This window comes from Hippopotamus amphibius, chromosome 2 (assembly GCF_030028045.1).
Source record: "Hippopotamus amphibius kiboko isolate mHipAmp2 chromosome 2, mHipAmp2.hap2, whole genome shotgun sequence".
Taxonomy (NCBI): Eukaryota; Metazoa; Chordata; class Mammalia; order Artiodactyla; family Hippopotamidae; genus Hippopotamus; species Hippopotamus amphibius.
In genome coordinates this window covers 51,358,532-51,370,617 of record NC_080187.1, presented here as the reverse complement: position 1 = coordinate 51,370,617, position 12,086 = coordinate 51,358,532, and the positions used below count along the sequence as shown (strand labels likewise).

Sequence of the window (12,086 nt, the reverse complement as noted above, 5' to 3'; positions counted from 1 at the left end):
GTTTGCAAGGCAGGACTAGAGACAAAGATGTAGAGAACAAACATATGGACACTAAATGGGGAAAGCAGGGAGGGTTGGGGGGGAATGAACTGGGAGATTGGGGTACCAAATAGTACACTCTAAATATATGCAGTTTATTGTCTGTTAACTGTATCTCGATAAAAGTTCTCAAAAAAATGCAGATTCCAATTCTGCAGATGTGTTGGGGCCTGAGAGTCCGTATTTTAATATGCTTCCAGGTGATACTGTCAGTTCAGGTGATGCCCAGCCAGAGGAAGGTCCAGATGGACTGAATCATACTTGGAGGCACAAACATCTAGAGAGGGCCTTTCCATGATATCCTACTTGCTCTCTCTTGACCTCAGAGTTCTCTGATCTTGCTGAAAACTTTTTGTCCCCATACCTTCCTTCCCTGTAGCTGTTAGACATCTCAGTGGTAAGAAGGTAGGTGGTTGGCTGTGCTTCTATGGAGGGAAATCTGCCCGCGAGCATTCTCACTGGAGATTTCAGTTGAGCTGGTTGACTAAATAGTGGGGCTGGTATTTCCTCCAAGAATTCTGTCCCTTTCATTCTTTTTTTTTAATTAATTGATTGATTGATTGCTTTGGGTCTTCGTTGCTGCCCGAGGGCTTTCTCTAGTTGCATCACGCGGGGGCTACTTTTTGTTGTGTGCGGGCTTCTCATTTCAGTGGCTTCTCTTATGGTGCAGCACAGACTCTAGGTGCACAGACTTTAGTAGTTGTGTCACGCAGGCTCAGTAGTTGTGGCACACAGGCTTAGTTGCTCCTCAGCATGTGGAATCTTCCTGGACCAGGGATCGAACCCATGTCCCCTGCATTGGCAGGCAGATTCTTAAGCACTGCACTACCAGGGAAGTCCCTGTCCCTTTCATTCTTTTCAAGAAATATTCCAGTTGCTGTGACGTACATATAATACTGCATAATATTTAAGAGCAGCTCTTTTTGTGTTTTAAAACATAATTGGAAGTCAGGTCATGATTGAGTTTTCAAAACCTCAAGGAATTCTTTCACCATCAAGCCCCTTCTCCTTTAGTACTTTGTCTTGCTGTCTGCAAACAGGGCTGTGCTGGGGCTTCTACTCTGCAAACTGTAATCTCATAATAGGCCAAAACTAGCTACCAACCAATTGGCTGAATGCTGCAAGTTTATTGAAGCACAGATTGGATGACTTACACATATGTATATGGACCCCACATAGCCACAAATTTAAAAAAAAAATTTTTTTTAAAGAATTAACATCCAGGGACTTTCTTGGTGGCGCAGTGGTTAAGAATCCGCCTGCCAATGCAGGGGACACAGGTTCGTGTCCTGGTCCGAGAAGATCCCACATGCCACAGAGCAACTAAGCCCGTGTGCCACACGAAGCCCATGCTCCGCAACAAGAGAAGCCACTGCAGTGAGAGGCCCACGCACCACAGCGAAGAGTGGCCCCCACTCACCACAACTAGAGAAAGCCCACAAGAAGCAACGAAGACCCAATGCAGCCAAAAATAAATAAATAAATAAATCTTAAAAATAAATTTTTCAATCCATGAACACGGGATGTTTAAAAAAAAAATAATTAACATCCAATTGCAAACATACTGAGCCACTTATGGATTTTCCTTTTAAAATTTTGTAAACTTTTCCAGCACTAACTCATGTTACCTGACAAAAATTTTACATATTGGACACCAAGAGTATTGTTTAACTCTTTCTTCCAAGCTTATTATTGACAAGGTAGCCCTAGTCAATAATAGCGTATTTCAGAAATGGCTGATTGTTACTGGTGATTCCTGTACATGTCGAAAACCTCAGGCAATATCATAAAAGAAAATTAAAATCAGGATGTTATCAAAATGCAGAAAACTGATTTAATTCAAAAAGCAAGTCATTTTAATAAAAGAAGCAAACTCTCTTTGGAATTGACACCTGTAGGAAAATTTCATATTAAGGCCAAAAATATAACCAAGCCCATCTTGATTTGCTGGGCATTTACTTATCATGGGAAGTAATAATAGAAACTGTATATGGGCTGGGCTCTAATCCTGTTGCTTGCTTTGTAGGATATCCAGATGGCTCTGCTTTAGCCTGTGCCCACATTTCCTGCTGATCCTTGGAGCAGGGAAATGTGTCCCCTGCCTGTACAAATAAAATGAACACTATTTCTTATTTCTGTTTCATTGTGTAGGGAGTGTTTTGCACAGATGCCACAATATCACTTTGTCTAGCAAACAGAAGAGTATGTCCAGGGCTGGTGAGAAGCCACATTCCTCCTCCCACTGGAAGTGTTCTCTGTGATGCCCCATGTGAAGCTGCTGGGGCCCAGGCCCAGCCCAGAAATGAGCTTGCCTCCTTGTGCTGTTTTGAAAGGCACATGCAGGATTCATAAAAATGTCCAGAAGGAATTTCTTTGGGTTTCCTTGGGATGAGGGGTAAAAAGAAAAAGAATTTGCCATCTTCTCTGATTGGGAGCAACCCATATAAAAATATAGAGATGAGCCGGTATTATAATTCCCTTTTAGTGGAATATGTTTTTTCTATTGTACACTTTAAGATGGTAAATTTTATATTATTTTATATATATAAAATATTATATTTTACCACAATTTAAAAAAAGTTTTCTCTAGATGTTTTCTCACCTGCTGAGTATTTTTTTTTTAACTTGAAAAGTGAATTCTTATAAGAGCTTGATCCTCAGGATGGTCCCCAGGCGGATTGATGTGCCAAACTTCACATGATTACTCATTTTTTTTCCATTTTTTGAAGACTGGAAACATTAGGGGCAGCAATTTCACTCAAAGATATATTTCCGAGAGAAATGAAAACTAGGTCCATATACACATTTGTGTATAATAGCTAAAAAGTGGAAACAACCAACCCAAATGTCCATTAGCTGTAAAGTGGGTAAGTAAACTATGATATATTCATACAGTGGAGTGAAGTTCTGACACAGGCTATGTACAGTGTGGATGCAAGTAATAATAGAAAACATTATGCTAAGTGAAAGAAGCCAGTTACAAAAGGTCACATATTGTGTGAGTTCATTTGTGTGAAGTCTCCAGAAGGGGTAACTCTATAGAAACCAAAATTAGATTGGTGGTTGTCTAGGGCTAGGGTGGGGGAAGGGGAGGGATTGGAGGATTGGGGAGTCATATTTAAAGGATTCTGGGTTTCTTTCTTTTTTTTTTTTAAATAAATTTATTTATTTATTTATTGGCTATGTCGGGTTTTCGTTGCCGCACGCTGGCTTTCTCTAGTTGTGGCGTGTGGGGGCTATTCTTCGTTGCGGTGTGCGGTCTTCTCATTGCAGTGGCTTCTCTTGCTGCAGAGCATGGGCTCTAGGCACACAGGCTTTAGTAGTTGTGGCATGTGGGCTCAGTATTTGTGGCTTGAGGGGTCTAGAGCACAGGCTCAGTAGTTGTGGCACACGGGCTTAGTTGCTCCGCGGCACGTGGGATCTTCCCAGACCAGGGATCGAACCCGAGTCCCCTGCATTGGCAGGTGGATTCTTAAACACTGTGCCACCAGGGAGGCCCCCGGGTCTCTTTTTTGAAGCAATGAAAATGTTCTAAAATGGGTCGTGGTTGTGGTTACACAAGTCTGTGAATATATTAAAAGCCATACTATATAAACGGGTAAATTGTACAGAGTGCGAACTTCAGTGCATTTCGAAGATCTTGCCAAGCTGAGAATGACCGTGCTGGATTTTTAACAACACTGTCTTTTTCAGGGTGCGAAGTACCACATTATTGTCATCTCCCTGTGAGTGGGATTGGCACCCCAGCCACACCTCTTGGCACAAGTGCTCCAGGAAATACAGACTCGTGCCGGCTGACAGCCTGCTTTACCAGGTACTTGCTTTTTGTCTCTCATCAGCCTGGTTACTGGCTTTCCCCCATCAAAAGTTTGACTTAAATTATGTCACATCCTAGAAGTCAAGGTGACCATTTTCGATGTTGCTGATAGTGAAACTGTTTAATATCCAAGAAAATTTTATTGTAATGGCCTATTTCCCAAAGAACAGAAAGATCTTACCTGCATTTATGGTCTGAATGGATAGGTAGTTTTGAGTGAATGCTAACTGAGGTTATTCCTACTAAAGCATGTAAGTGCAGCCCTTGCAGTTCAGAATAAACGTCTAGCAAGGTGTTTTGATGTCTAGGGTTATAGGTCATTTTGGTAGGTCACATTTTTTCTGTTATCTTTGAGGTAGCAGAATTATATAACAGTGGTAAGCACTTTGCTGAAAATAAAAAAGACATCAGTCACACTGGCTTCTAAAGATTAATTACGTACAGGCTTTTAGTGAAAGAGCTGAGTATTATCTATTTACTGATTCAATTTTAAGTATGAATTAAATGGGATTTACAAGGTATTAAATTTTATTTTGATAGATGCTGAGATGTATTTGTTCTTAGTTACACTTTAACCCCTGATTATAGGCCAGTCCATGGCTGGCTGGAATGGGGTTAGAATTTTTTTCATGTGCTTGTTTCATAATTCCTGTCTGTTTAAGCTCAAGGACCCTGCTGGGGTGGATTCCAGCTTCATGTCAGCATTGGAATTTAGTGGCGTGTGAAGAGCAGATAGCTGTTCAGATCCTAGTGTTCCTGCCTTCTGACTCGTGATCTTGGGTACATCTTAATGTCTGTGAGCCCCAGATCTGTAAAAAGGGAGTGTTAGGGAATTCCCTGCAGTCCAGTGGTTAGGACTCTATACTTGCACTGCTGAGAGCATGGGTTCAGTCCCTGGTCAGGGAACTAAGATCCCTCAAGCTGAGCAATGGCCAAAAAAGAAAAAGAAAAAGAAAAAAGAGTGTTAACATGAAGCTGGATGAGTTAACATATAGCGAGCACTGGGCACATACCAAGGCCTTTCTTGGAGTCAAGTTGTCCAAATGCAGACCCTTGAGTAGGGAAGTCCTCAGTGTCCACTGAACCGACGGGGCTGGAGGGGATTTTATTTACTGAGATGTTCTCTATGGAGCTCTTAAAGGTTCCAAACATAAGAGAGGTGCTTGCCCAGACCCTAGAAGTGGTTTTCCTCACAGTAGATTTCCAGGTAGGATCTGATGCTTTAGTCAAATGATTTAGAGGGGTGGATGGAGTATGGTAAAGCGGGCTTGGAGCTGGCATTGTCTTTGGAGGGAAGGATCTTTCTGACTCAAGCAAGCCCCTCCTGATAAATATCTATAAATATCTCCGTGGTTCTGATTCCCTATAGGAGTGACCACATTCCCTTCAACATCAGTTTGGTTTCCCAAGTCAGCATCTTACTCCAAAGCTCCTTCATGTATAAACACTGAAGCCTGGGTCTCTGGGTAAATTAGCCTCAGGTGAGCTTGGGTGGTACGGTTTTCCCCACATGGCTGTAGTTTCCAGTCTGGCAAACGTTTATTAAGAGCCTTTTACTTGCCAGGCACTGGGCAAGGTGCTTTCACCCATCTTGTTTATCCTCCGAACATTACTGAGGTGCTATTGCCGGCTTCCTTTTCCAAATAAGGAAACTGAGATTCAAAGATTTTAAATGTTTTCCCCAAGATTCCATAGCCTCTGATTCCCAAGTTCAGTGAGATTCCTGCAATAGCAGCTGTTTTCTATACTAACTCTACAGAGCTTGAAGACTTCACTCCTAAACTATGATAGTAACAAGTTTTTCTCAAGGGCCAATTCTGATCAATTGATCATGCCTGCCTGGAGTGAAGGATTCATAGGTACTGTCCATGTTTGTCGAGTAAGAATGTCGTGATCCATTAGCAATGTCTGGTATGGGTGGAGGAGGGTCCCTTTCCAGCATGCCCTTGACCTGAGGTTTCTGATCATCAGCTTCTACCTGCAGCTGCCCTCCTTTACAATCTTGGAGTCTCTGGAGAGCACTATTTGCCTACTTGTTGCTACTTTAAGAGGCTTTGGTGTTCACTTTTCTGATGTGGCAAAATCATCCTTGCTTCTTTGCTCTCAGGAAGGATGCTGAGTCTGGGTAGAGCTTCACTTCTTAGACATGGATTCGCATTGTTAGGTAATTTAGGTACTTTAGAGTTATCACCAGCTCATCCCATCATATGGGCATAGAAAAGTAAGTAGAAGGTGCAAATTAAAAACTTTTACTTCTGTGCCCCTGGGAGCCCCTCTGCAGTCCCCTCTCCCCTGGGGGCTCCTCATCTGTAGGGATACCTGGGGAGCTCACACCAGCAGCCCAGCCTCTTCATATGGAATTGGAGATGCTCGGAGCAGTAGCTGCATCAAAATCACCTGGAGAGCTTGTTAAAACACAGATTCCTGCCCCGCCCAGAGTTGCAGCTTCAGTCAGTCTGGGGTGAGGCCCAGAAATTCGCATTTCTAAGAAGTTCCCATCCAGGCTGCTACTTCTGGTTTCCTCATCACACTTTGAGAACCACTAACCTGGACAGTACTTTTAACAGCTGCTGTAGTGCATGGATTTGTTTATAGATGGTGTGTGGCCAGTCTCCCTACCTGTGGTGAAGGGATTCTTTCCTCAAACATTTAATGAGCACCTCACACAGCACTGCCTGAGAGAAATTTAGAGGAATGTAAAGGCTTGTCATGGAGGACTTGGGAGTCTAATTTGGGATCAGTAATTACATTGCTGTATGAAAAGGGCTGCACTCACCCTGTACTGTGGATGTGAGTAGAAGGCCTGAGGCACTGATTATGTGAGAAGAGGCCTCCTGCGGGGAGTTGATATTTGAGAGGAACCTGAGGAGGGAAAGTTGTCGGCCAGGTGTGCAAGAGGGAAAAAGAAATGCCGGGAGCAGAGACGGTACGTCGGAGGCCTGGAGATGCTGTGCTGGGTGAGAAGAAAAATTGTTTGTGCAGAGAATTCCCTTGTAATTCCGATAGGAAGTGAGATATCAACCTATGGTAACAAAGATGAGAGCTGTATGTTTATTCAGGTGCTTTTGACAGTGTACTTGGTTCTGTGCTGCGTGTTTTACTTGCGTTGTCTTCATTTAACTCTCATGCCTACCCTATGAGGTGTGTAGGTCCAACTGTAATCTTTTTTTTTTAAATCAATTTATTTACTTATTGGCTGCGTTGGGTCTTCGATGCTGCACTTGGGCTTTAGTTGCAGCGAGCAGGGGCTACTCTTCATTGTGGAGTGTGGGCTCCTCATAGCAGTGGCTTCTCTTGTTTGTGGAGCATGGGCTCTAGGGCATGGGGCTCAGTAGTTGTGGCACACAGGCTCAGCAGTTCTGGCTCACAGGCTCTAGAGCACAGGCTCAGTAGCTGTGGTGCACGGGCTTAGTTGCTTCGCGGCATGTGGGATCTTCCCGGAGCAGGGATCGAACCCATGTTCCCTTCATTGGCAGGTGGATTCTCAACCACTGCGCCACCTAGGAAGTCCCCCAACTGTAATCTTGATTTGTATTAGTTTCCTAGGGCTGCAGTAAAAAAGTATCGCAGCCTGGGTGGTGTAAACAACAGAAATGTATTGTCTTGCAGTTTTGGAGGCTAGAGGTCTGAAATCAAGTTGTTGGCAGAGTTGGTTCCTTCTGAGGGTTAAGAGAGAAGGATCTGTTCCAGGCCTCTCTCCTTAGCATGTACACGGCCATCTCCCCTCTGTGTGCATCTGTCTCTGTGTCCAAATTTACCCTTTTTATAAGGACACCAGTCATACTGGATTAGGGCCCACCCTAAAGACCTCACTTTAACTTGATTACCTCTGTCAAAGACCCTGTCTCCAAATAAGATCATATTCTGAAGTAAAGAGGGCTAGGACTTCAACATGTAAATTTTGAGGAAACTGAATACAACTCATTACACCATTTTACAGATGCGGAAATGGAAGCTTAGAGGGTTTAGACAAGCTGACCAAATCACACAACCATTGGGTCCAACTATGGAAACTTGCCATTTTTGTAGGTCAGAAACAGTTGAATATTGGCAATAAACCTAAGAAGTAGCAGAACTGGGGCTTGTTGAATTTTCCATCAGCAGTTACATTGTGTGCTGCCTGTATTGGGCCCCTGGTGCTGTGGCTGTGTGGGGAATCCTGGAGTAAGCTGATTTTATGATTCCCATTACAATAAAATAATGCAATTAGCTTCTGGTCAGGAGGAGCTCTAATTTTGGTACTTCACATTTTCATTAGTTGAGTGGTTGGTGACAGCCATTTTCAGTTCAGCCAAAATTTTGATTCATTTAGAGGTAATCTGATTGTATAGCGAAATTAGACAAAACACCCTGGATAGGAATTCCCCCACATAATCCTAATTTTACTGATCTTGAAAAAAACTATAGATTTTTGAAAAAATGTACATGATTATTTAATTATAATTATTATTCATATTTGACATTGATATTTGCAATATAATTATTGATAGTCAAAAAATCAAAATAATTATATATGTATGATTATTTTTAGTTCAGCTCTTAAGTCTGGTAACTAAAATAACTGTGGCAACACACTTTGAAAGAGACTTCATAATATGTTAAAGTTAAATTTGTCTCTTCTGATGGCTTTAACTCAGTAGAATACATATGGCAAGATTTAGAACAAGAATCAAAATACTTTAGCAAGTGGAGGATGGTTCCAACAGAGGCAGAACTAGATCAGGGAGAGGGAAGATAGGTAAAAAATAAAATGTCATTGGGAAGAATAGCTATTGGGCTGGCCAAAAAGTTCATTTGAGTTTTTCCATAAGATGGGAAAAAACCCAAATGAACTTTTTGGCCAGCCCCATAAAACTTTATGTGATTTAGTATACAGAACATAAATCTCAGAAAGCCTTGAATCTCTTGGAAATAAATCTTAATTGATTTGTTTTAAAACTTAGATAATAACTTTGGAGGCAGGGAAAGCTGAAAGGCCCATACCTTCCTGACATTGAATGAAAGATTTCACTCTTACATTACCCTAGCCCTCATGGCCCAGATTAGCAAAGAATCTGATGTACCTTCTATGTACATAATTTTATTCATTACAGCCTCCCACCCTGCTTGCTTCTCTCCATTACTCTAGGAGTGTGGGAAATTACCTTGATGCAGTCTTAGCCTCCAAGAACACTGCCAGGCAAGCTCTCCCAGATACTGTGAGAAAGGCTCAGAGACCAAAGTGAAGGTGTTCCAATCACACAATTTATTTAATTTGAAAACATGCAGTGAAAAGCAAGGGGAAAAGATTCAAACACTTTAACATAATTAGGTTAGGATATAAATAGGGTGAAATGTCCGCTCTCTGGAACCCTGTGCTTGCAATCTTCATAATGTCCTATCTCTGTGGGGTGTCAGCTTTCCCCAGTGATGGTGTGGTCACAAAGACCAGATCTGTGGTTGAACAAGGGGTCTTAGCAGGTAAAAAGTGTCTGAAGCCAGCATAGGCTTGCCCCATCGGAGGGATACAGAGCAAGTATACCTGGCCAGTAGCTACAGCTCACTAGTAATTTGTCTTGCGTTTTGGGGCGGAGTATACATGGGGCCAGAATTGGACATAATGGGTGTTACCAATGGGTGATCAGTTTAGGGATGATATAGCTGTCAATCTGGAGGCAACATGAGCTGGGCTTTATTATGTATTATTAATATTTTATTAGATAGGAAGTATTTATTATTAACAATAACATAAACTGAGTTATAAAAATATATTATTACACTATATTATATCTAAATAAATACAATTGTAAATTAGATGTTATTACATTTATTAACATTTTATTCAATATTAATATTTATGATTTATTTTGTCCTTCCATCAGAACCCTTCTATTTATAAGTAACATTTGTTTCATTCTTTTCATCTATATTTAACACAAAAACACTCCATTTATTTTGTTTTTTAACATCTTACACATTACTAACATACTATGTACACTATACACTATATGGTTTGTTTTTTAATTAATGAATTTATTTTGGCTGCACCAGGTCTTAGTTGCGTGCGGACTCTTAGTTGCGGCACACGTGCATTTTAGTTCCCCAACCAGGGATCAAACCCAGGCCCCCTGCATTGGGAGCATGGAGTTTTACCCACTGGACCACCAGGAAGTCCTGTACACTATACACATCTTATGAATTGTGCCTGAGTCTTACAAACTACTTGCTTTCTCATTATCTGTGGAAAATAAATCTTAGGAGTTTCATCCAATTTTTACCTTGTCCTCTATACCAGTTATTAAAATAACTTTAAAGTATTTATTCAGCAAATTATGTTATATTCATACAAATGGAATATTATGCAGCTAGAAAAATGATAATATAGCTTTATATTGCCATGAAAAAATTAGCCAAACAATATTCCTATGTAGAAATAACAGGTAGCAAAAGAGCATGTCTAGCATAGTCCCAGGTGTATAAGGTTATATATGATATCAACCTGCTTACCTGTGCATGGAGGTACCTGGAAGGATGCTCATCCAATTATTAACAGTAGTTTGCTCTGGATGGTGACATTTTAGTTGCATTTTACTATTTTTTGTATAATCTACTGTATGGTTTGTGTAAATAATTTGTTTATTTAAAAATAACTGAAATCCAAACGTGTATATACAAATATGTATGCAAATCAACATACCAAGAGGATTATAAGATCAGACCCTTTCTTTTGTAAACCAAAGACATTTTGCAAGTAGAGAATTATTTTCTTACCTTCAAAATGTTTTACCTGCTTCAAAATGGTAATCTTGCTGTCTTGGGTCAGAGAATTGTAACAATGTTCCTTTAGCAGAATTTCCTAACCTCCCTGATGATAAGACTCAACCTAGTGGGTGTGTGCTAAAAATGTAAATTTCCCCAAGGCGCTTCTCAGTCCTACTGCATCAGTATCTCTGGGAGGGAGCTGGGATGCCTCAGGTTATTCTTATCATCAGGGAAATTTAAAAAGCTCTCCTTATAGAAACAAATGTTATGAGCCATGTTTTCAAGTTTTATCGAATGCCACTTGGAAATGTTTTTCCAAGGCCTAGCTTCCTTTGTTTTAAGAGGCCTGCACTATTTTGCCCGGCTGCCCTGGAAAACTGTTTGCAGCTTTTTTCTGAGGCCCTTTTCAGATCTGAGGATTCTTTTACAATCAAGGAGACACTTCAACAATTTTCATCTGTGTCTATCAGGGATACTGAATTCTTAGGGCTAGAGGATTCTGGTGATAATTTTTTTAAAAGCAATTCAGGTGTTGCCAGAGGCCTCTCTGGTCTCCCTAGAGGACTTGTGTATCACATGGACAATCCCCTGGGCTTCTTTCACCTTAGATTCCCTCCCTTGCATGGGACATGAGGGCTTTTTTCCTTAAAAAAGAAAAATTTTTACCTTATTAAAGTGTTTTTCTTAAGGAGCGTATTCTGGGAGAGGGAACACTGGAATTCTTAGACACTTAGATATTTGAATTGAGGATTCTAATTCCTAGCTCATTGGCTAGAGTCAAATGACATTTTCAGCATTTACCTTTTTAATAGTGCACAGGAAGATTTTCACAAATGTGATTCCCTAGCATTGTTTGCTCTTAACTTCTGCTAAAAGGATCCAAAAGGAAAACAACAATAATAACAATCAAAGACTTACCTCTACCCCAACTCTGTGCAATTGTCTTATTGCTATAGAGGCAATGAACTGAGGGGCGGGAGAGCAGTGATGAGAGTGGGCTTTGAGTCCGATAGGTTTGAAGTCTTACCCACTATCTACTCAGTGATGACCTCGGACAAGCTGTTTTCCTCTGGGAAGCTCAGTGTCCTCATCTTAAAGCAGGGCAATAATACCAAATATACAGGGGCAATGGGAGGAGTTACATTAAATGAGTTAAAATAGTGTTTGAAAGATCTGCAGCACAGAATGTACATTTAATCACTTTTTATCCAGGTTTTTGGTTTTTTTGTTTTTTTAATGGAGGGTTAATTAGTGACACCTGTCCCTGAAGAGTATGGGTTTTATATACTCTGCAGTGTAAATAGTAGTAAAATAATAAAAAATATCAAAACGCAGAGCATAGTGCGTTTAGGACCCAGGGCACCTTGCCAGGAGGGGAGGGCTCCCCCATAGTTCAGAACACCCTCCCTAGCAGGGTCTCTTCTGATGAGACCATACCCCAGAAAGTGCTTCGAGGATCTCCAGGTTCCGTGTTGGATTATGTTCTATC

General features: G+C 41.1%; 1 protein-coding gene across 2 annotated transcripts in view; it reads left to right on the top strand.

Moving 5' to 3' along the window:
- The window catches only part of TJP2 (tight junction protein 2), a 118,267-nt gene that overhangs the window by 24,915 nt on the left and 81,266 nt on the right, over positions 1 to 12,086 (top strand). For both annotated transcript variants that reach the window (XM_057720969.1, XM_057720967.1), the window contains exon 2: positions 3,733 to 3,853. The gene's annotated coding sequence lies outside the window, so the exon portion shown is untranslated. The remainder of the gene's footprint in view (positions 1 to 3,732; positions 3,854 to 12,086) is intronic.